The sequence below is a fragment of the Oncorhynchus nerka genome, unplaced genomic scaffold, assembly GCF_034236695.1.
Source record: "Oncorhynchus nerka isolate Pitt River unplaced genomic scaffold, Oner_Uvic_2.0 unplaced_scaffold_2014, whole genome shotgun sequence".
NCBI lineage: Eukaryota > Metazoa > Chordata > Actinopteri > Salmoniformes > Salmonidae > Oncorhynchus > Oncorhynchus nerka.
In genome coordinates, this window is record NW_027039311.1 from 4,331 (window position 1) to 31,569 (window position 27,239).

Consider the following 27,239-nt stretch of genomic DNA (forward strand, 5'->3'; position numbering starts at 1 on the left):
TCCTATCACAACACACGCTTTAACATCACGTCCTATCACAACGCACGCTTTAACATCACGTCCTATCACAACGCACGCTTTAACATCACGTCCTATCACAACGCACGCTTTAACATCTTGTCCCTGGTCACAACGCACGCTTTAACATCACGTCCTATCACAACGCACGCTTTAACATCTTGTCCTATACCACACGCTAACACGCCCTAATACAACGCACGCTTTAACATCTCGTCCTATCACAACGACGCTTTAACATCACGTCCTATCACACGCACGCTTTAACATCACGTCCTATCACAACACACGCTTTAACATCTTGTCCTATCACAACGCACGCTTTAACATCACGTCCTATCACAACGCACGCTTTAACATCTTGATATAACAACATCATTTTCACAACGCACGTTAACACATAAACGCAGGACTAAAATCTTGCGTGGTCACGCTTTTGCCCTATCACAACGCACGGAACATCACGTTTCCCGCACCCTCGATGTTCACAACGCCCGAACATCGGCCTTAACCACGTTTCCTCATGTCCTGTCAACGCACTGCTCTCATCACGCTCTTCACAACGCAGGTTAACATTCCCTCAGGCACAAAACGCTAACTCACGCCATATCCAACCACGCTAGGTCTTAGTTTCCTCGTCACCACCACGGTTAACATTCCCTCAGGCACAACAATGGCCCCCAACTCACGCTTTAACATCATTGTGGATCACCGGCACGCTTTAACATCACTCAGTTCACAACGCACGCTTTAACGCGTTGACACGCTTTAACATCCCTATCACAACGGACACAATATCACGGGTAACACAGACCGAACATCACGCCCTATCACAACGCACGCTATTAACATCACGTCCTATCACAACGCAGCTTTAACATCAGTCAACTCCAGAACCTTAACATCACGCCCTATCACAAGGCACGGAACATCACGAGACAACGCACGTAACATCACTTTCACAACGCACGCCACATCCACCTCCCAAACGGCACGTGTTCCCTATCACAACGCACGCTAACATCACGTTTGACCCAACGCACCACATCACGCCCTACAACGCACGCTAACATTCGCCCTATCACAACGCCATTTGGGATCCCAGGCCAGATCAGACAGTAAATCACTTAATAAAAGGCAATGATTTTATCCCCCCTTTAACAACCCTATCACCACTCCCGTATCTCCTTAAGTATCCAGCACTTCAGCCACAACTCACCATCAATCATCGTCCAACAGCCATAAGTGGCATCCATTTCCTGCTATTACCAGACAGCAGGAGAGCTCTGTGTGTGTTCGTTCACGCGTGAACGTGTGTGTCGTGTGTGCACGTGTGTAACATGTGTGTGTGTGTGTGTGTGGTGTGTGTCACGTGTGTGGTGTGTGGTGTGTGTCTGCGTGTGGTATGTGGTGTGTGTCAACGTGTGCGTGTGTGTGTGTGTCACGTTCACGTGTTGTGTGTGTGTCTGCGTGTGGTGTGTGTGTGGTATGTGGTGTGTGCCCTAGTCACCTAACATCATCGTCGCCCTATTACAAGCACGTCCTCTTGTCTCCGAGTTTCACGGAGGAAAGCAAAGGTGAATCTATTGCCATTGTCCCAGGACGTTAAGTCTGCTCCAGTCCTGCAGCCTCTTCGTGACGGATGGACACAACGCGTCAGGAGGGACAGCAGGATCAGACATCACAACGCACGTCTAACATCAGGACAGACGCACGTAACGTCTCCACAGGACAGACGCTTTTAACATCACCGTCTCCATCAGGACAGACGTGCCGTCTCCACAGGACAGCACGTACCGTCTCCACAGGACAGCACGTGCCGTCTCACAGGACAACGTACCGTCTCCACAGGACAGACGTGCCGTCTCCATCACAGGACAGACGTAACATCCGTCTCACAGGACAACATCTGTCTCCACAGGACGCGTATCTGTCTCCACAGGACAGCACGCTTTAACTGTCTCCACAGGACAGACTTTAACATCTTCGTGAAGGATGGACATCCACACATCAAGGAGGTACAGGACAGACATACTGTCTTCGTAAAGGATGGACACCACACATCAAGGAGGTACAGGACAGACATACCGTCTTCCGTGAAGGATGGACACCAGGTTAACATTCATCAGGTACAGGACAGACCTACTGTCTTCGTGAGGATGGATTCCACACATCAAGGAGGTACAGGACAGACATACTGTCTCCAGTTGAGGGATGGACACCACACATCAATGGGTCGCGAGAGCGTGAGAATCATCTCCATACACACAGCCCCAGACAACTCCAGAACCCTCATTAAGAAAACAGACTAGCAGCCTTGATAACCCCCAAGCAGCGTATTTTCATCCTGGACCACCCTGTGTTCATAAATCAGCATGTTGATTAGCCAGATCCCCCCCCGTGATATCCCCCCCACAACCCCCCACCGACAGGGATCAGGACCACATTAAATTACAGCCAACACTAACGGCTGGTTAACAGCAGGGGATTGTGACAGATCTGTGACAGTCAGAGTGTGTGTGTGTGTGTGTGTGTGTGTGTGCGTGTCTGTGTGTGTGCGTGTGTCTGTGTGTCTGGGCGTGTGTGTGGTGTGTGTGTGTGTGTGTGTCTGTGTCTGTGTGTGTGTGTGTGTGGTATGTGTGTGTGTGTGTGTGTGTGTGTGTGTGTGTGTGTGTGTGTGTGTGTGTGTCTGCGTGTGTGTGTGTGTGTCTGTGGTGTGTGTGTGTGTGTGTCAAAGTTTTACCAACAGGCGCTACATCGGAGGAAGAGCAAATAACCACGTCTGTCATCGCAGCAAAACAACAAACAGGAAAGGAGAAGTCAGGCATGAAAAGCGTGACGCTACAGGGGTCGTCTACAGGTGGTGTTTACAGTACGCAAACACTACCCTCTCAACACAGACACTGTTCTGTTACAGGACCACTCAGGAACGTTCCCACCAACACCTTCAGGAAGTCACATGGTTCAGAGTAGGGAAATGGAGAACTTTGTCAAGCGCCAATCAACAAAATAAAAGTCCACAAACTACTGGGTCAGTGGAACCGACATCACATGACAACCAGCAGCCGTATTACCTCTGTATCCACGGGTGGGAAAGTCCACAGGGAGTTGAAGTGCTCAAAGCAGGTATCGTTTGATGTAGTAGGTGTTTTACAGTAGTTGGTGGTTTAGAACGATGTGCTGTTGAATTGTGTTTTACAGTAGTTGGTGGTTTTAGAGACGATGTGCTGTTGAATTGTGTTTTACAGTAGTTGGTGGTTTAGAACGATGTGCTGTTGAATTGTGTTTTACAGTAGTTGGTGGTTTAGACAGACGATGTGCTGTTGAATTGTGTTTTACAGTAGTTGGTGGTTTAGAACGATGTGCTGTTGAATTGTGTTTTACAGTAGTTGGTGGTTTAGAACACGATGTGCCTGTTGAAAAAACAATTGTGTTTTACAGTAGTTGGTGGTTTAGAATCGATGTGCTGTTGAATTAACGACAGGGTGTTTACAGTAAGTTGGTTTGACAGAGACAGTCTGAGATGTGCTGTTGAATTGTGTTTTGTCTGTGGTGTGGTTTAGTGTCTGATGTGCTGTTGAATTGTGTTTTACAGTAGTTGGTGGTTTAGAGCGATGTTTAGAACGATGTGCTGTTGCTGTTGTGTTTTACAGTAGTTGGTGGTTTTGTCTGATGTGCTGTTGAATTGTGTTTTACAGTAGTTGGTGGTTTCTGCGATGTGCTGTTGAATTGTGTTTTACAGTAGTTGGTGGTTTAGAAGGGGTCGATGTGCTGTTGAATTGTGTTTTACAGTAGTTGGTGGTTTAGAACGATGTGCTGTTGAATTGTGTTTTACAGTAGTTGGTGGTTTAGAACGATGTGCTGTTGAATTGTGTTTTACAGTAGTTGGTGGTTTAGAACGATGTGCTGTTGAATTGTGTTTACAGTAGTTGGTGGTTTAGAACGATGTGCTGTTGAATTGTGTTTTACAGTAGTTGGTGGTTTAGAACGATGTGCTGTTTAACATAGTAGTTGGTGGTTTAGAAACAGAGTAAATGTACTGTTAGTGTGTTTACAGTAGTTGGTGGTTTAGAACAATGTACTGTTGAATTGTGTTTTACAGTAGTTGGTGGTTTTAGAACGATGTACTGTTCTATGGGGTGTATAAGGTGTACGGAAACAGAGTAACATACTGTTAGATGGGGTGTATAAGGTGTACGGAAACAGAGTAACATACTGTTAGATGGGGTGTATAAGGTGTACGGAAACAGAGTAACATACTGTTAGATGGGGTGTATAAGGTGTACGGAAACAGAGTAACATACTGTTAGATGGGGTGTATAAGGTGTATGGAAACATAGTAACATACTGTTAGATGGGGTGTATAAGGTGTACGGAAACAGAGTAACACTGTTAGATGGGGTGTATAAGGTGTACGGAAACAGAGTAACATACTTTTAGATGGGGTGTATAAGGTGTATGGAAACAGAGTAACATACTGTTGGATGGGGTGTATAAGGTGTATGGAAACAGAGTAACATACTGTTGGATGGGGTGTATAAGGTGTATGGAAACAGAATAACATACTGTTAGATGGGGTGTATGGAAACAGAGTAACATACTGTTAGATGGGGTGTATAAGGTGTATGGAAACAGAGTAACATACTGTTAGATGGGGTGTATAAGGTGTATTGAAACAGAGTAACATACTGTTAGTCAGGGTGTATAAAGTGTATTGAAACAGTAACATACTGTTATACACCCAATCTAAGGTGTATGGAAACAGAATAACATACTGTTGGATGCGCTGTATGGGCAGTGGGAGGAGGTCCTCTAGTTTACAGTTGAGGAACTCTGGTCTGGACTCCTGGAGCTTCTTAAACCTTCTAAAGGCTTTGTTCTTCTTGACCTGGAGCTGAGGACAGAGAACAGACACCATTTAGTATCACCCTGAGGTCCTCCACTAAACAGAGAACAGACACCACTAATATCACCCTGAGGTCCTCCACTAGACAGAGAACAGACACCACTAATATCACCCTGAGGTCCTCCACTAGACAGAGAACAGACACCACTAACATCACCCTGAGGTCCTCCACTAGACAGAGAACAGACACCACTAATATCACCCTGAGGTCCTCCACTAAACAGAGAACAGACACCACTAATATCACCCTGAGGTCCTCCACTAGACAGAGAACAGACACCACTAATATCACCCTGAGGTCCTCCACTAAACAGAGAACAGACACCACTAATATCACCCTGAGGTCCTCCACTAAACAGAGAACAGACACCACTAATATCACCCTGAGGTCCTCCACTAGACAGAGAACAGACACCACTAATATCACCCTGAGGTCCTCCACTAGACAGAGAACAGACACCACTAATATCACCCTGAGGTCCTCCACTAAACAGGAGACTGAAAGTTGGACAGAGAACAGACACCACTAATATCACCCTGAGGTCCTCCACTAGACAGAGAACAGACACCACTAATATCACCCTGAGTCCTCCACTAAACAGAGAACAGTGTTGGACACCACTAATATCACCCTGAGGTCCTCCACTAGACAGAGAACAGGCACGCACTAATATCACCCTGAGGTCCTCTGTCTAAACAGAGAGGCCGACACCTGTCTGTCTGTCCCCTGAGGTCCTCCACTAAACAGAGAACAGACACCCTGTCTGTCACCCTGAGGTCCTCCTGTCTAAACAGAGAACAGACACCACTGTCTATCACCCTGAGGTCCTCCACTAAACAGAGAACAGACCGCCACTAATATCACCCTGAGGTCCTCCTGTCAGAGTCCCGCGAGGCCGCCTGTCTGTCACCCTGAGGCCTCCTGTCTAAACAGAGAACAGACACCACTGTCTGTCACCCGAGGCCGCCTAAACTGTCTGTCAGACAGGCCACTGTCTGTCTGTCCGCGAGGTCCTCCACTAGACAGAGAACAGGCACCACTGTCTGTCTGTCCGCGAGGCCGCCTGTCTGACAGAGAACAGACACCCTAATGTCTGTCCCGAGTCCGCCACTGACTGTCCGAACAGACACGCCTGTCTGTCACCCTGAGGTCCTCCACTAAACAGAGAACAGACACCACTAATATCTGTCCGCGAGGCCGCCTGTCTGTCTGTCCGAACAGACACCACTAATATCACCCTGAGGCCGCCTGTCTGTCTAAACAGCGAACAGACACCACTGTCTGTCACCCTGAGGTCCTCCACTAGACAGAGGCCGACCACTAATATCCCTGAGGTCTGTCTGAGAACGAGACACCCTGTCTATCACCCGAGGTCCGCCTGTCTGTCAGAGAACAGACACCACTGTCTGTCTGTCCCTGAGGGTCCTCTGTCTGACAGAGAGGCAGACACTGTCTATCACCCTGGGGTCCTGTCCACTAGGCCGCCTGATGTCTGTCCTCAGCCACTCAGAACAGAACAGGCCGAGGGCCTGTCTGTCTGTCCGCGCATGGCCGCCTCTGTCTGTGGGTCCGCCTGTCTGTCATCAAGGCCGCCTGTCTGTCTGTCCGCAAATCAGAACCTGTCTGTCTGTAGAGGCCTGCCTGTCTTCTTACAGCAGGCCGCCTGTCTGTCACCACGATATCTCCATGTCTCTCTACTGTGACAGACACCTGTCTGTCTGTCCGCGAGGCCGCCTGTCTGGTCTGTCCGCGAAGCCGCCTGTCGGTCTGTCCGCGAGGCCGCCTGTCGGTCTGTCCGCGAGGCCGCCTGTCGGTCTGTCCGCGAGGCCGCCTGTCTGCGAGGCCGCCTGTCTGTCTGTCCGCGAGGCCGCCTGTCGGTCTGTCCGCGAGGCCGCCTGTCTGTCTGGTCTGTCTGGTCTGTCTGGTCTGTCCGCGAGGCCGCCTGGTCTGGTCCGCGAAGCCGCCTGGTCTGTCCGCGGCCGCCTGGTATGTCCGCGAGGCCTGTCGGTCTGTCCGCGAGGCCGCCTGTCGGTCTGTCCGCGAGGCCGCCGTCTGTCCGCGAGGCCTGTCGGTCTGTCCGCGAGGCCGCCTGGTCTGTCCGCGAGGCCTGTCGGTCTGTCCATGGCCGCCTGGTCTGTCCGCGAGGCCTGTCGGTCTGTCCGCGAGGCCGCCTGTCGGTCTGTCCGCGAGGCCGCCTGTCGGTCTGTCCGCGAGGCCGCCTGTCGGTCTGTCCGCGAGGCCGCCTGTCGGTCTGTCCGCGAGGCCGCCTGGTCTGTCCGCGAAGCCGCCTGGTCTGTCTGCGAGGCCGCATGGTCTGTCCGCGAAGCCGCCTGGTCTGTCCACGAGGCCGCCTGGTTTGTCCTCGAGGCCGCATGGTCTGTCCGCGAAGCCGCATGGTCTGTCCGCGAGGCCGCATGGTCTGTCCGCGAGCCCAAGTAAACCTGCGTTTGTGGACAGAATCACCTAATCCAGACATTACAAAAACGGAACGAAACAATACTCAAAAACAAATCTGTTGAACTTCTTCCCAGAGAACCATAAGTATTGACCATAATGCATCAGCGATTGGTGTTTTCATGCAGCTTTCTGAAACGCCACAGGAATTCCCCTGCCTGTGTGTGTGTGTGTGTGTGTGCGTGTGTCTACACTTTGTGTAACAGCCGTTAGAGATAATGTTAATGATACCAGTCTTCTGCTAGAGCCGGAAAGGCTCAATTAAAATGTTAACTACAAAAGTAGCCGACCTGTCAGAATGGCATCGTGATTATTTGCATCCATTTTGTTTCACAGGAGCAGCACAGCAACACAGTCCGTGCTATCTGGGATCCTCGGGACCTCCTGACCGCGTTGAAATGTAAAAAAACGGTTACGGTAAGCGTTATGGTTAGGGAAAGGGTTCCCCAAGTGGCGCAGCGGTCTAAGGCACGAGCATCTCAGCGCTAGAGGCTTCACTACAGACCCTGGTTCGATTCCAGGCTGTAACACTACCGGGCCGAGATTTGGAGTACAATAGGGCTGCGACAAAATTGACCCAGCGTCGTCCGGGTTTGGCCGTCATTGTAAATAATAATTTGTTCTTAACAGACCTGTCAGTTAAATAAAGGTTAAATAAAGGGTTAAGGCTACGGTTTAGGGTAGGGACATCCCAAGGATCCCAGATGGCACTGACCACAGCTACACCTCTTAACCAATCAACAGTCTCTTCCTGGTGCACACTGACCACAACACCACCTCTTGACCAATCAACAGTCTCTTCCTGGTGCACACTGACCACAGCAACACCTCTTGACCAATCAACAGTCTCTTCCTGGTGCACACTGACCACAACACCACCTCTTAACCAATCAACAGTCTCTTCCTGGTGCACACTGACCACAACACCACCTCTTAACCAATCAGTCTCTTCCTGGTGCACACTGACCACAGCAACACCTCTTGACCAATCAACAGTCTCTTCCTGGTGCACACTGACCACAGCAACACCTCTTAACCAATCAACAGTCTCTTCCTGGTGACCACTGACCACAGCAACACCTCTTAACCAATCAACAGTCTCTTCCTGGTGCACACTGACCACAACACCACCTCTTAACCAATCAGTCTCTTCCTGGTGCACACTGACCACAGCAACACCTCTTGACCAATCAACAGTCTCTTCCTGGTGACCACAGCAACACCTCTTAACCAATCAACAGTCTCTTCCTGGTGCACACTGACCACAACACCACCTCTTGACCAATCAACAGTATCTTCCTGGTGCACACTGACCACAGCAACACCTCTTGACCAATCAACAGTCTCTTCCTGGTGCACACTGACCACAACACCACCTCTTAACCAATCAACAGTCTCTTCCTGGTGCACACTGACCACAACACCACCTCTTAACCAATCAGTCTCTTCCTGGTGCACACTGACCACAGCAACACCTCTTGACCAATCAACAGTCTCTTCCTGGTGCACACTGACCACAGCAACACCTCTTGACCAATCAACAGTCTCTTCCTGGTGCACACTGACCACAACACCACCTCTTAACCAATCAACAGTCTCTTCCTGGTGCACAGTGACCACAACACCACCTCTTAACCAATCAGTCTCTTCCTGGTGCACACTGACCACAGCAACACCTCTTGACCAATCAACAGTCTCTTCCTGGTGCACACTGACCACAGCAACACCTCTTAACCAATCAACAGTCTCTTCCTGGTGCACACTGACCACAACACCACCTCTTAACCAATCAACAGTCTCTTCCTGGTGCACACTGGAATTAAAGGGTAATCAAAATGTCTTAACTTTTTCCGAGACCTAAAAAACGGTCTCCTGATGTGGTTGCAACATTGTTGTGGACTTCATCCCGGGTGAAGGGGTGTGTGTGTATTTCCACTGCGATGATGAGCTCAACTTGAGAGGAATCACTGATGAACACCAACAAGAGGAAAATCAGAAACTAACATTTCAACGCTACAGTGCTAACGGCGCTAACGGCGCTAAAACGTCACTACGGCGATAAAACGTCACTACGGCGCTAACGTCACTACGGCGATAAAACGTCACTACGGCGATAAAGTGACTACGGCGCTAACGTCACTAACGGCGCTAACGTCACTACGGCGCTAACGTCACTACGGCGCTAACGTCACTACGGCGCTAACGTCACTACGGCGCTAACGTCACTACAGAGCTAACGTCACTACAGAGCTAACGTCACTACAGAGCTAACGTCACTACAGAGCTAACGTCACTACAGAGCTAACGTCACTACAGAGCTAACGTCACTACAGAGCTAACGTCACTACAGAGCTAACGTCACTATGGAGCTAAACTAAAATACTACTTACTGAAGAGCCACGCATCTCTACCTACCAGCAGCTAGTTACCCCGTGAATCCTGCACGGAGCCGACAGCTGCAGTGATATGAATGTCTTGGTTAAGAGGAAGGATGAGTCTCTGCAGAGAGCCCATTGACTGATCTCATTGATTAGGGACAGAGGAGGGAGTTGGAATTGATTCTTCCACCGGGTCACTTTGCTAACACGCCTGTAACTGCTGAAACACGGGGCTGTGTGTTATTAGCAGGAGTCGTTAGCATGCTAACGGAGGTGCATCACTTAGGCTGAGGTGATTAAAACAGTGCCTTTCTTATTATACCCTTGACTTACTCCACATCGTGTTGTGTTACAGTCTGAATTAAGCATGGATTTACACACCCACCAAAACAATACCAGATCATGACAAAATGAAAAACATTTGTTGCAAATGTATTGAAAATGAAACACAGAAATATACATTTACATAAGTATTCATAGTCAACACTTTTAGAAACACATTAGGCAGCAATTACAGCTGTAGTCTTCCTGGGTAAGTCTCTAAGAGCTTTGCACACATGGTTTGTACAATATTAGCCCATTATTCTTTTTAAAAAATGATCCAAGCTCTGTCAAGTTGGTTGTTGATCATTGCTAGGCAGCCATTTTCAAGTCCTGCCCTCGATTTTCACCCTACTCACTCAAGGGTTTTTATTAATTGTTTCTATTTTCTACATTGTAGAATAACAGTGAAGACAACAAAACTATGAAATAACACATATGGAATCATGTAGTAACCAAAAAAGTGTAACAAATAAATACATCTAAATCTATTTTATATTTGAGATTCTTCTCAGTAGCCACCCTTTGCTTTGACCGCTTTCCACACTTGGCATTCTCTCAACCAGCTTCATGAGGTAGTCAACCTGGAATGTATTTCAATTAACAGGTGTGTCTTCTTAAAAGTTAATTTGTGAAATAGCTTTCCTTCTTAATGACCTCGTCGGGCTAGGGGGCAGTATTTTCATGTCCGGATGAAAAGCGCGCCCAAAGTTCTTACCGGAACACAGAACCTCACAGGGTTCTGAGAGTTGTTGTTCACAACAATACAATAAGAAGTGTTCTTACCGGAACACGGAACCTCACAGGGTTCTGAGAGTTGTTGTTCACAACAATACAATAAGAAGTGGTGTTCTTACCGTACCGGATGTGAATACTTACGTAAATTAAGGGTTCTGAGAGTTGTTGATCACAACAATACAATAAGAAGTGGTGTTCTTACCGGAACACAGAACCTCACAGGGTTCTGAGAGTTGTTGATCACAACAATACAATAAGTGGTGGTGTTCTTACCGGAACACAGAACCTCACAGGGTTCTGAGAGTTGATCACAACAATACAATAAGAAGTGTTCTTACCGGAACACGGAACCTCACAGGGTTCTGAGAGTTGATCACAACAATACAATAAGAAGTGTTCTTACCGCCAGGACCCTGTTGGCGTTCTGGATGTTGTCTACGTAGGTAACGTAGTGGTGGAGGTGAGGACAGAAGTCATCAAATCCACGGCCGAAGTCCCCGTTCTCCAGACGGACCAACAACGTCCTGCAGAGCAGAGAGAGAGACAATTAACAATGGTGATCAGCATCGACAACAAATCCTCATGTAAGATAACATGTCAAGATAATCACAATATAGTATTGGCAACTAAGTATTCTGGGAATATCGTATCGTCCCTGGAAATACCCAGCCCTACAAATATAGCAATGGACATCACAGTACGATATTCTCACAATACTTAGATGCCGATTCTACACGTCGATCCGATTAGGTCTAGTCGGTATAGTCGACTAGCGCTATCAATCGGACGCCAAATCCATATTTGGCGTAAAAGTTTCATTATAATATCGTCCAAAATAATATTGTGATATGCAACAACATATCCAGCAGCATCGACCCCCCCCCCAGCAGCATCGACCCCCAGCAGCATCGACCCCCCAGCAGCATCGATTCCCCCCCCAGCAGCGGCCCCCCAGCAGCATCGACCCCCCCAGCAGCATCGACCCCCCCAGCAGCATCGACCCCCCAGCAGCATCGATTCCCCCCAACAGCATTGATCCCCCCCTCCATCACTAAATATTACCACATAGAACCGTCTGATCACCACGGACGGTAAGAAATAACACGAATAAATAAAAAGAGTGCTCAACAATTAGACATTTACAACTCCTGACTGCACTGGTCTAATGATGTTCCCAGAGACATTACGTCTAATGATGTTCACAGAGACATTACGTCTAATGATGTTCACAGAGACATTACGTCTAATGATGTTCACAGAGACATTACATCTAATGATGTTCACAGAGACATTACGTCTAATGATGTTCACAGAGACATTACGTCTAATGATGTTCACAGAGACATTACATCTAATGATGCTCCCAGAGACATTACATCTAATGATGTTCCCAGAGACATTACGTCTAATGATGTTCCCAGAGACATTACGTCTAATGATGTTCCCAGAGACATTACATCTAATGATGTTCACAGAGACATTACATCTAATGATGTTCCCAGAGACATTACGTCTAATGATGTTCCCAGAGACATTACATCTAATGATGTTCACAGAGACATTACATCTAATGATGTTCCCAGAGACATTACGTCTAATGATGTTCCCAGAGACATTACATCTAATGATGTTCCCAGAGACATTACATCTAATGATGTTCCCAGAGACATTACATCTAATGATGTTCCCAGAGACATTACATCCTCACGTCGCTGGAAAGAAGGAGCTCTGAAGTTGATTTGAATAGGTTGGAATGAAGCATCGGGCCAAGGTAGACCTGTTGGTAATCAGAAGACTCAGAGACAGCCAGGAGACACACACACACAGCCAGGAGACAAGGTAGACCTGTTGGTAATCAGAAGACTCAGAGACAGCCAGGAGACACACACACAGCCAGGAGACAAGGTAGACCTGTTGGTAATCAGAAGACGCAGAGACAGCCAGGAGACACACACACAGCCAGGAGACAAGGTAGACCTGTTGGTAATCAGAAGACTCAGAGACAGCCAGGAGACACACACACACAGCCAGGAGACAAGGTAGACCTGTCGGTAATCAGAAGACTCAGGGACAGCCAGGAGACACACACACACACAGCCAGGAGACAAGGTAGACCTGTTGGTAATCAGAAGACTCAGAGACAGCCAGGAGACACACACACACAGCCAGGAGAGAGACACACACACACAGCCAGGAGACACAAGTGCGCACACACACACACTAGAAACACACACACACTTAGCAGGAGAGTTGGGCTAACGAGGGCACACAGCCAGGAGAGAGAGACACACACACACACTTAAGCAGGAAACCATGTTTCCGTTTCTTCCCTCCTCTCACAGCCAGAGGATATTATGATAAATATAAAACTACAAATTACAACTTCCAGACTGTTTTCAGGGTGATTAAATAGTGTGGCCGTCAGGAAGAAGAGAACATCGGAGTGGAGAGTAGAGTGGAAGGGAGGAGAATAGCGGGGAAGGGAGGAGGAGAGTAAGGGAGGAGAGAAAGGGAGGTTGAGAGAGGGAGGAGAGAAAGGGAGGTTGAGAGAGGGAGGAGAGAAAGGGAGGTTGAGAGAGGGAGGAGAGAAAGGGAGGTTGAGAGAGGGAGGAGAGAAAGGGAGGTTGAGAGAGGGAGGAGAGAAAGGGAGGTTGAGAGAGGGAGGAGAGAAAGAGAGGTTGAGAGAGGGAGGAAAGGGAGGTTGAGAGAGGGAGGAAAGGGAGGTTGAGAGAGGGAGGAAAGGGAGGTTGAGAGAGGGAGGAAAGGGAGGAGGAGAGGAGGAGGAAAGGGAGGAGGAGAGGGAGGAGGAGAGGAGGAGGGAGAGGAGGAGGAGAGGGAGGAGGAAAGGGAGGAGGAAAGGGAGGGAGGAGAGGAGGAGGAAAGGGAGGAGGGAGGAGGAGGGAGGAGAGGAGGAGGAGGGAGGAGGAGGAAAAGGGGAGGGAGGAAAGGGAGGAGGAAAGGGAGGAGGAGAGGGAGGAGGAAAGGGAGGAGGAAAGGGAGGAGGAGAGGAGGAGGGAGGGAGGAGAGAGGAGGAGGAGGAGGAGAGGAAGGAGGAGGGAGGGAGGAGGAGGAAAGGAGGAGGAGAGGGAGGAGGAAAGGGAGGAGGAGAGGGAGGAGGAAAGGAGGAGGAGAGGGAGGAGGAGAGGAGGAGGAGAGGGAGGAGGAGAGGAGGAGGAAAGGGAGGAGGAGAGGAGGAGGAGAATAGAGAAGTAGTTATTGATCACACACATATAAAAACAAAGCAGAACTTTGTCTCAGGTTTTCAACAGTGAAAAGGATGTACTTCCGTCACCCTGGATACAGTTTAATCTGTATCACACTACAAATCACAGCACATTACATCCTCATTAAACTCCCCAGACACACCTGGGAGGGAATATCAATCTCTCCAAATAGCTTTGTGATTCTGCTCTAGTTCCTCTGGGTGACGTTGTCGTTGGCGTTGGTCATTACAGTCTGTTACAGTGGAACAGGGAGGAGGGATAATTAGCTTTTTCCATCTACATACTATCACCGTCTTGGTCACAACTCCTCATAAACTGCCTGAACCATCTACATACTATCACTGTCTTGGTCACAACTCCTCATAAACTGCCTGAACCATCTACATACTATCACCGTCTTGGTCACAACTCCTCATAAACTGCCTGAACCATCTACATACTATCACTGTCTTGGTCACAACTCCTCATAAACTGCCTGAACCATCTACATACTATCACTGTCTTGGTCACAACTCCTCATAAACTGCCTGAACCATCTACATACTATCACTGTCTTGGTCACAACTCCTCATAAACTGCCTGAACCATCTACATACTATCACTGTCTTGGTCACAACTCCTCATAAACTGCCTGAACCATCTACATACTATCACCGTCTTGGTCACAACTCCTCATAAACTGCCTGAACCATCTACATACTATCACTGTCTTGGTCACAACTCCTCATAAACTGCCTGAACCATCTACATACTATCACTGTCTTGGTCACAACTCCTCATAAACTGCCTGAACCATCTACATACTATCACTGTCTTGGTCACAACTCCTCATAAACTGCCTGAACCATCTACATACTATCACTGTCTTGGTCACAACTCCTCATAAACTGCCTGAACCATCTACATACTATCACTGTCTTGGTCACAACTCCTCATAAACTGCCTGAACCATCTACATACTATCACCGTCTTGGTCACAACTCCTCATAAACTGCCTGAACCATCTACATACTATCACTGTCTTGGTCACAACTCCTCATAAACTGCCTGAACCATCTACATACTATCACTGTCTTGGTCACAACTCCTCATAAACTGCCTGAACCATCTACATACTATCACTGTCTTGGTCACAACTCCTCATAAACTGCCTGAACCATCTACATACTATCACTGTCTTGGTCACAACTCCTCATAAACTGCCTGAACCATCTACATACTATCACTGTCTTGGTCACAACTCCTCATAAACTGCCTGAACCATCTACATACTATCACTGTCTTGGTCACAACTCCTCATAAACTGCCTGAACCATCTACATACTATCACTGTCTTGGTCACAACTCCTCATAAACTGCCTGAACCATCTACATACTATCACTGTCTTGGTCACAACTCCTCATAAACTGCCTGAACCATCTACATACTATCACTGTCTTGGTCACAACTCCTCATAAACTGCCTGAACCATCTACATACTATCACTGTCTTGGTCACAACTCCTCATAAACTGCCTGAACCATCTACATACTATCACTGTCTTGGTCACAACTCCTCATAAACTGCCTGAACCATCTACATACTATCACTGTCTTGGTCACAACTCCTCATAAACTGCCTGAACCATGATGAATGGCACGGAAGGATCATCACCACACTAAATATTCCTATATATAAATATATAAGTCGGTTAGTGTTTAATTACAGTGGAATTCCTGATTAGTGTGCAGTGTTGTTCCCCTGGAGGAAAGTCAAAATAAAAAATAAAAACAGGATGTGAACTGAGTTATATCTTCCTTCCTCCATTTACCACACACACACTTGGTCACAACTACGCCCAACGATAGAGACATGATACCTGCCTGTTGGTCACAACTCTCAGAAACTGCCTGAACCATCTACATACTATTGTCGTACATCCTATCAGTCTAGACCAACTCCACTACGCCCAACGATAGAGACATGATACCTGCCTGTTGTCGTTGGTCTCAGACCAACACACTACGCCCAACGATAGAGACATGATACCTGCCTGTTGTCGTTCCTCTAGACCAACACACTACGCCCATCGATACAGACATGATACCTGCCTGTTGTCGTTCCTCCTCAGACCAACACACTAACCCAACGATACAGACATGATACCTGCCTGTTGTCGTTCCCTAAATCAACACTACGCCCAACGATAGAGACATGATACCTGCCTGTTGTCGTTCCTCTAAATCAACACACTACGCCCTGATAGAGACATGATACCTGCCTGTTGTCGTTCCTCTAGACCAACACATAAACGTTCCCAACGATAGAGACATGATACCTGCCTGTTGTCGTTCCTCTAGACCAACACACTACACCCAACGATAGAGACATGATACCTGCCTGTTGTCGTTCCTCTAAATCAACACACTCGCCCAACGATACAGACATGATACCTGCCTGTTGTCGTTCCTCTAGACCAACACACTACGCCCAACGATAGAGACATGATACCTGCCTGTTGTCGTTCCTCTAGACCAACACACCATGCCCAACGATAGAGACATGATACCTGCCTGTTGTCGTTCCTCTAGACCAACACACTACGCCCAACGATAGAGACATGATACCTGCCTGTTGTCGTTCCTCTAGACCAACACACTAAAACGATAGAGACATGATACCTGCCTGTTGTCGTTCCTCTAAATCAACACACTACACCCAACGATAGAGACATGATACCTGCCTGTTGTCGTTCCTCTAAATCAACACCTACACCCAACGATAGAGACATGATACCTGCCTGTTGTCGTTCCTCTAAATCAACACCCTACACCCAACGATACAGACATGATACCTGCCTGTTGTCGTTCCTCTAGACCAACACACTACGCCCAACGATAGAGACATGATACCAGCCTGTTGTCGTTCCTCTAAATCAACACCCTACGCCCAACAATAGAGACATGATACCTGACAGAAAAGCCTGTTATCGTTCCTCTAAATCAACACACTACACCCAACGATAGAGACATGATACCTGCCTGTTGTGGTTCCTCTAGACCAACACACTACGCCCAACGATAGAGACATGATACCTGCCTGTTGTCGTTCCTCTAAATCAACACCCTACACCCAACGATAGAGACATGATACCTGCCTGTTGTCATTCCTCTAGATCAACACACTACACCCAACGATACAGACATGATACCTGCCTGTTGTCGTTCCTCTAGACCAACACACTACGCCCAACGATAGAGACATGATACCAGCCTGTTGTCGTTCCTCTAAATCAACACCCTACGCCCAACAATAGAGACATGATACCTGCCTGTTGTCGTTCCTCTAAATCAACACACTACGCCCAACGATAGAGACATGATACCTGCCTGTTGTCGTTCCTCTAGACCAACACACTACGCCCAACGATAGAGACATGATACCTGCCTGTTGTCGTTCCTCTAAATCAACACACTACGCCCAACGATAGAGACATGATACCTGCCTGTTGTCGTTCCTCTAGACCAACACACTACGCCCAACGATAGAGACATGATACCTGCCTGTTGTCGTTCCTCTAAATCAACACACTACGCCCAACGATAGAGACATGATACCTGCCTGTTGTCATTCCTCTAGACCAACACACTACGCCCAACGATAGAGACATGATACCTGCCTGTTGTCGTTCCTCTACATCAACACACTACACCCAACGATAGAGACATGATACCTGCCTGTTGTCGTTCCTCTAGACCAACACACTACACCCAACGATAGAGACATGATACCTGCCTGTTGTCGTTCCTCTAAATCAACACACTACGCCCAACGATACAGACATGATACCTGCCTGTTGTCGTTCCTCTAGACCAACACACTACGCCCAACGATAGAGACATGATACCTGCCTGTTGTCGTTCCTCTAGACCAACACACTACGCCCAACGATAGAGACATGATACCTGCCTGTTGTCGTTCCTCTAGACCAACACACTACGCCCAACGATAGAGACATGATACCTGCCTGTTGTCGTTCCTCTAAATCAACACACTACGCCCAACGATAGAGACATGATACCTGCCTGTTGTCGTTCCTCTAAATCAACACCCCTACACCCAACGATAGAGACATGATACCTGCCTGTTGTCATTCCTCTAGATCAACACACTACACCCAACGATACAGACATGATACCTGCCTGTTGTCGTTCCTCTAGACCAACACACTACGCCCAACGATAGAGACATGATACCAGCCTGTTGTCGTTCCTCTAAATCAACACCCTACGCCCAACAATAGAGACATGATACCTGCCTGTTGTCGTTCCTCTAAATTAACACACTGCGCCCAACGATAGAGACATGATACCAGCCTGTTGTCGTTCCTCTACATCAACACACTACGCCCAACGATAGAGACATGATACCTGACAGAAAAGCCTGTTATCGTTCCTCTAAATCAACACACTACGCCCAACGATAGAGACATGATACCAGCCTGTTGTCGTTCCTCTAAATTAACACACTGCGCCCAACGATAGAGACATGATACCAGCCTGTTGTCGTTCCTCTACATCAACACACTACGCCCAACGATAGAGACATGATACCTGCCTGTTGTCGTTCCTCTAGACCAACACACTACACCCAACGATAGAGACATGATACCTGCCTGTTGTCGTTCCTCTAGACCAACACACTACGCCCAACGATACAGCCTGTTGTCGTTCCTCTACATCAACACACTACGCCCAACGATAGAGACATGATACCTGCCTGTTGTCGTTCCTCTAGACCAACACACTACACCCAACGATAGAGACATGATACCTGCCTGTTGTCGTTCCTCTAAATCAACACACTACGCCCAACGATAGAGACATGATACCTGCCTGTTGTCGTTCCTCTAAATCAACACACTACGCCCAACGATTACAGACATGATACCTGACAGAAAAGCCTGTTGTCGTTCCTCTATAATTTATACTCTACTCTACAATTTAAATAAATAAAAAGTATTTGTGCGTTTATAAATATATACATATATTTCTGTGTGTTTATAAATATATATATTTCTGTGTGTTTATAAATATATATATATATATTTCTGTGTGTTTATAAATATATATATATATATTTCTGTGTGTTTATAAATATATATATATATATATATTTCTGTGTGTTTATAAATATATATATATATATATATTTCTGTGTGTTTATACGGTCAAATCCGGAAACTATCATTTCAAAAACAAAACATTTATTCTTTCAGTGAAATACGGAACCGTTCCGTATTTTATCTAACGGGTGGCATCCCTAAGTCTAAGTATTCCTGTTAAATTGCACAACCTTCAATGTTATGTCATAATTATGTAAAACGATGACATATTAGTTCACAGCGAGCCAGGCGGCCCAAACTGTTGCATAGACCCTGACTCTGCTTGCACCAAACGCAAGAGAAGTGACACAATTTCCCTCGTTAATATTCCCTGCTAACATTAAATTATTTTAACTAAATATGCAGGTTTAAAAATATATACCTCTGTGTATTGATTTTAATAAAGGTGTTTACGGATAGGTACATTTGTTCAAAGATTGTGCTTCTTTTTTTTCTTCGACAATGCGCTTTTGTTAAATCATCAACGTTTTGGCAAAGTAGGTTGTGATTGGATGATGAACTAACAGGCCCCGCCCCGTATTGATTATATGGAACGCATGGGACAAGCTAGTTAAACCTCTAATATCATCAACCCTCTCTCCCTCAGTGACATAATGTAAACGTAATATCATCAACCCTCTCTCCCTCAGTGGCATAATGTAAACGTAATATCATCAACCCTCTCTCCCTCAGTGGCATAATGTAAACGTAATATCATCAACCCTCTCTCCCTCAGTGGCATAATGTAAACGTAATATCATCAACCCTCTCTCCCTCAGTGACATAATGTAAACGTAATATCATCAACCCTCTCTCCCTCAGTGACATAATGTAAACGTAATATCATCAACCCTCTCTCCCTCAGTGACATAATGTAAACGTAATATCATCAACCCTCTCTCCCTCAGTGACATAATGTAAACGTATATCATCAACCCCTCTCTCCCTCAGTGACATAATGTAAACGTAATGTCATCAACCCTCTCTCCCTCAGTGGCATAATGTAAACGTAATATCATCAACCCTCTCTCCTCAGTGACATAATGTAAACGTAATATCATCAACCCTCTCTCCCTCAGTGACATAATGTAAACGTAATATCATCAACCCTCTCTCCTCAGTGGCATAATGTAAACGTAATATCATCAACCCTCTCTCCTCAGTGACATAATGTAAACGTAATATCATCAACCCCTCTCTCCTCAGTGACATAATGTAAACGTAATATCATCAACCTCTCTCCCTCAGTGGCATAATGTAAACGTAATATCATCAACCCTCTCTCCTCAGTGACATAATGTAAACGTAATATCATCAACCCTCTCTCCTCAGTGACATAATGTAAACGTAATATCAACCAACCCTCTCTCCCTCAGTGACATAATGTAAACGTAATATCATCAACCCTCTCTCCCTCAGTGGCATAATGTAAACGTAATACATTACCCTCTCTCCCTCAGTGGCATATCCTGACATAATGTAAACGTAATATCATCAACCCTCTCTCCCTCAGTGGCATATCCTGACATAATGTAAACATTATACATTACCCTCTCTCCCTCAGTGGCATATCCTGACATAATGTAAACGTAATATCATCAACCCTCTCTCCCTCAGTGGCATATCCTGACATAATGTAAACATTATACATTACCCTCTCTCCCTCAGTGGCATATCCTGACATAATGTAAACGTAATATCATCAACCCTCTCTCCCTCAGTGACATATCCTGACATAATGTAAATGTAATGCATTACCCTCTCTCCTCAGTGACATATCCTGACATAATGTAAACGTAATATCATCAACCCTCTCTCCCTCAGTGGCATATCCTGACATAATGTAAAGGTTATACATTACCCTCTCTCCCTCAGTGACATATCCTGACATAATGTAAACGTAATACATAACCCTCTCTCCCTCAGTGACATATCCTGACATAATGTAAATGTAATGCATTACCCTCTCTCCCTCAGTGGCATATCCTGACATAATGTAAACGTAATATCATCAACCCTCTCTCCCTCAGTGACATATCCTGACATAATGTAAATGTAATGCATTACCCTCTCTCCCTCAGTGACATATCCTGACATAATGTAAACGTAATATCATCAACCCTCTCTCCCTCAGTGGCATATCCTGACATAATGTAAACGTAATATCATCAACCCTCTCTCCCTCAGTGGCATATGCTGACATAATGTAAACGTAATATCATCAACCCTCTCTCCCTCAGTGGCATATCCTGACATAATGTAAACGTAATATCATCAACCCTCTCTCCTCAGTGACATATCCTGACATAATGTAAACGTAATATCATCAACCCTCTCTCCTCAGTGGCATATCCTGACATAATGTAAACGTAATATCATCAACCCTCTCTCCCTCAGTGACATATCCTGACATAATGTAAACGTAATATCATCAACCTCTCTCCCTCAGTGGCATATCCTGACATAATGTAAACGTAATACATTACCCTCTCTCCCTCAGTGACATATCCTGACATAATGTAAATGTAATATCATCAACCCTCTCTCCCTCAGTGGCATATCCTGACATAATGTAAACGTAATACATTACCATCTCTCCCTCAGTGGCATATCCTGACATAATGTAAACGTAATACATTACCATCTCTCCCTCAGTGACATATCCTGACATAATGTAAAGGTTATACATTACCCTCATGGACATATCCTGACATAATGTAAACGTAATGCATTACCCTCTCTCCCTCAGTGACATATCCTGACATAATGTAAATGTAATACATTACCCTCTCTCCCTCAGTGACATATCCTGACATAATGTAAACGTAATACATTACCCTCTCTCCCTCAGTGACATATCCTGACATAATGTAAACGTAATGCATTACCCTCTCTCCCTCAGTGGCATATCCTGACATAATGTAAACGTAATACATTACCCTCTCTCCCTCAGTGACATATCCTGACATAATGTAAACGTAATATCATCAACCCTCTCTCCCTCAGTGGCATATCCTGACATAATGTAAACGTAATATCATCAACCCTCTCTCCCTCAGTGACATATCCTGACATAATGTAAACGTAATATCATCAACCCTCTCTCCCTCAGTGGCATATCCTGACATAATGTAAACGTAATACATTACCCTCTCTCCCTCAGTGACATATCCTGACATAATGTAAACGTAATACATTACCCTCTCTCCCTCAGTGACATATCCTGACATAATGTAAACATTAGTACATTACCCTCTCTCCCTCAGTGACATATCCTGACATAAAACGTAATATCATCAACCCTCTCTCCTCAGTGGCATATCCTGACATAATGTAAACGTAATATCATCAACCCTCTCTCCCTCAGTGACATATCCTGACATAATGTAAACGTAATACATTACCCTCTCTCCCTCAGTGGCATATCCTGACATAATGTAAACGTAATGCATTAGCCTCTCTCCCTCAGTGACATATCCTGACATAATGTAAACGTAATGCATTACCCTCAGTGACATATCCTGACATAATGTAAACGTAATACATTACCCTCTCTCCCTCAGTGACATATCCTGACATAATGTAAAGGTTATACATTACCCTCTCTCCCTCAGTGACATATCCTGACATAATGTAAAGGTTATACATTACCCTCTCTCCCTCAGTGACATATCCTGACATAATGTAAACATAATACATTACCCTCTCTCCCTCAGTGACATATCCTGACATAATGTAAACGTAATGCATTACCCTCTCTCCCTCAGTGACATATCCTGACAATGTAAACGTAATACATTACCCTCTCTCCCTCAGTGACATATCATGACAATGTAAACGTTATACATTACCCTCTCTCCCTCAGTGACATATCCTGACAATGTAAACATTATACATTACCCTCTCTCCCTCAGTGACATATCCTGACATAATGTAAACGTAATGCATTACCCTCTCTCCCTCAGTGACATATCCTGACATAATGTAAACGTAATGCATTACCCTCTCTCCCTCAGTGACATATCCTGACATAATGTAAACGTAATACATTACCCTCTCTCCCTCAGTGACATATCCTGACATAATGTAAACGTAATGCATTACCCTCTCTCCCTCAGTGACATATCCTGACATAATGTAAACGTAATGCATTACCCTCTCTCCCTCAGTGACATATCCTGACATAATGTAAACGTAAATCATTACCCTCTCTCCCTCAGTGACATATCCTGACATAATGTAAAGGTTATACATTACCATCTCTCCCTCAGTGACATATCCTGACATAATGTAAAGGTTATACATTACCCTCTCTCCCTCAGTGACATATCCTGACATAATGTAAACGTAATACATTACCCTCTCTCCCTCAGTGACATATCCTGACATAATGTAAACGTAATATCATCAACCCTCTCTCCCTCAGTGGCATATCCTGACATAATGTAAACGTAATATCATCAACCCTCTCTCCCTCAGTGACATATCCTGACATAATGTAAACGTAATACATTACCCTCTCTCCCTCAGTGGCATATCCTGACATAATGTAAACGTAATGCATTAGCCTCTCTCCCTCAGTGACATATCCTGACATAATGTAAACGTAATGCATTACCCTCAGTGACATATCCTGACATAATGTAAACGTAATACATTACCCTCTCTCCCTCAGTGACATATCCTGACATAATGTAAAGGTTATACATTACCCTCTCTCCCTCAGTGACATATCCTGACATAATGTAAAGGTTATACATTACCCTCTCTCCCTCAGTGACATATCCTGACATAATGTAAACATAATACATTACCCTCTCTCCCTCAGTGACATATCCTGACATAATGTAAACGTAATGCATTACCCTCTCTCCCTCAGTGACATATCCTGACAATGTAAACGTAATACATTACCCTCTCTCCCTCAGTGACATATCATGACAATGTAAACGTTATACATTACCCTCTCTCCCTCAGTGACATATCCTGACAATGTAAACGTTATACATTACCCTCTCTCCCTCAGTGACATATCCTGACATAATGTAAACGTAATGCATTACCCTCTCTCCCTCAGTGGCATATCCTGACATAATGTAAACGTAATGCATTACCCTCTCTCCCTCAGTGACATATCCTGACATAATGTAAACGTAATACATTACCCTCTCTCCCTCAGTGACATATCCTGACATAATGTAAACGTAATGCATTACCCTCTCTCCCTCAGTGACATATCCTGACATAATGTAAACGTAATACATTACCCTCTCTCCCTCAGTGACATATCCTGACATAATGTAAACATAATACATTACCCTCTCTCCCTCAGTGACATATCCTGACATAATGTAAACGTAATACATTACCCTCTCTCCCTCAGTGACATATCCTGACATAATGTAAAGGTTATACATTACCCTCTCTCCCTCAGTGACATATCCTGACATAATGTAAACGTAATGCATTACCCTCTCTCCTCAGTGACATATCCTGACATAATGTAAACGTAATACATTACCCTCTCTCCCTCAGTGACATATCCTGACATAATGTAAACGTGATACATTACCCTCTCTCCTCAGTGACATAATGTAAACATAATGCATTACCTCTCTCCTCAGTGACATATCCTGACATAATGTAATCGTAATACATTACCCTCTCTCCCTCAGTGACATATCCTGACATAATGTAAACGTAATGCATTACCCTCTCTCCTCAGTGACATATCCTGACATAATGTAAACGTAATACATTACCTCTCTCCTCAGTGACATATCATGACATAATGTAAACGTAATACATTACCCTCTCTCCCTCAGTGACATATCCTGACATAATGTAAACGTAATACATTACCCTCTCTCCCTCAGTGACATATCCTGACATAATGTAAACGTAATACATTACCCTCTCTCCCTCAGTGACATATCCTGACAATGTAAAGGTTATACATTACCCTCTCTCCCTCAGTGACATATCCTGACAATGTAATCGTTATACATTACCCTCTCTCCCTCTGACATATCCTGACATAATGTAAACGTAATACATTATCGTCTCCCTCAGTGACGGAATAAGTATTTTCGTATTCTCAGAGCCCTCAGCAGCCTCCACTGATAGAGACGCACCAGTTTATCCAATACAGTCACACTCTACCCACGTCCAAAATGACACCTTATTCCCTTTATAGAGCACTACATTGGACCAGGGCCCATAGTGCACTATATAGGGAGTGGTTTGGGACAGACCCTCAGTAATACACCCCTCTGTCTTCATCATGCCACTCTCAGGAAGAAAGCCTGTCAGTCTCAGAGTGGAGATGAGGACCTGTGGGACTCAACACCTGATCATTATTCAACACAGTACGATGCTCATTCTGTGAAGCTATAAAACACATGATTAAATAGAACACGACTATGTTGTAATGTCTACGGCTCTATTGGAACCAGACGGAACACAGAACACTACCAACACTCTAGAACACGACTATGTTGTAATGTCTACGGCTCTATTGGAACCAGACGGAACACAGAACACTACCAACACTCTAGAACACGACTATGTTGTAATGTCTACGGCTCTATTGGAACCATACGGAACACAGAACACTGCCAACACTCTAGAACACGACTATGTTGTAATGTCTACGGCTCTATTGGAACCATACGGAACACAGAACACTACCAACACTCTAGAACACGACTATGTTGTAATGTCTGGCTCTATTGGAACCATACAGAACACAGAACACTACCAACACTCTAGAACACTGACTATGTTGTAATGTCTACGGCTCTATTGGAACCATACGGAACACAGAACACTACCAACACTCTAGAACACGACTATGTTGTAATGTCAACGGCTCTATTGGAACCATACAGAACACAGAACACTACCAACACTCTAGAACACGACTATGTTGTAATGTCTACGGCTCATTGGAACCATACGGAACACAGAACACTACCAACACTCTAGAACACGACTATGTTGTAATGTCTACGGCTCTATTGGAACCATACGGAACACAGAACACTACCAACACTCTAGAACACGACTATGTTGTAATGTCTACGGCTCTATTGGAACCAGAGGGGAACACAGAACACTACCAACACTCTAGAACACGACTATGTTGTAATGTCTACGGCTCTATTGAAACCATACGGAACACAGAACACTGCCAACACTCTAGAACACTGACTATGTTGTCATGTCTCCAGGCTCTGCATTGGAACCACATGGAACACAGAACACTACACACCAAAACAGGGGGTACTTCAACTCTGGCCCCCTCAAGAGGTCTGGTTCTCTGTTCGACCTGGTGTCTGAGGTCTAAAATCAGATCCTGATTAGATGCAGTAGAACTGGTTTCCAGGACCAGAGTTGAGTTGGAGGGTTCAAGAACATAGGTGGTTGTAGAAATCCAAATCTCATTGTTGTCATTACTTACACAGAGAGAGATATTAAACATGGCAAGGAGGAGAGCGGTTTGGGTTGGTTCACCTTGTTCATGCCGTCACGCTGGCCTGAAGGTTTTCAGTGAAGTCGGTGCATATTTGTTTATTTTCTTGAGGATATATTTTTTTCTACATTTGGAATCGGGTTGTGTGTAGGCTTTCAGTAGACAAGGCCCTCAGCTGTCTGAGGCCTGTCAAACCAACACTCTGAACTACTAGTGAGAGCCAGGAGGGTGCCACATCGTGTCCCCCCTCCCCATCATTAATTATTAAAGAGATACTTACTGGTTTACTGAATAGACGGATGGAATGGAACTAAAGATGCTTTCTCTAATGTCCTGCCTCAGGTGCCTTTGGCCTTCAGAATCTCCACAAAGTACTGCAAGAGAGCACACACACACACACACACACACGCACACGCAGAGACGTACACACACACACAGAGACAAGAAAGAAGAACTTAGTATTTGTCTGGCCATTTGTCTATAGCTAAGCCTGTCTGCTATCTAGCTGCATTGGTTCCATTGGATTCCCATGAGACAAACGGTTTAGGAGATTACACCACCGACAACTCAATTACTCCTAG

General features: G+C 45.5%; 1 long non-coding RNA gene across 1 annotated transcript; it reads right to left on the bottom strand.

Annotated features, from left to right (window-relative positions):
- Positions 1-4,796: 4,796 nt before the first annotated feature.
- LOC135567462 (uncharacterized) lies at positions 4,797-27,001 on the bottom strand. Its single transcript, XR_010462366.1, has 3 exons — positions 26,939-27,001; positions 11,220-11,340; positions 4,797-4,912 (listed from the first exon to the last, which is right to left on the bottom strand). It is a non-coding gene; the product is annotated as an uncharacterized LOC135567462 (long non-coding RNA).
- Between the last annotated feature and the right edge of the window lie 238 nt (positions 27,002-27,239).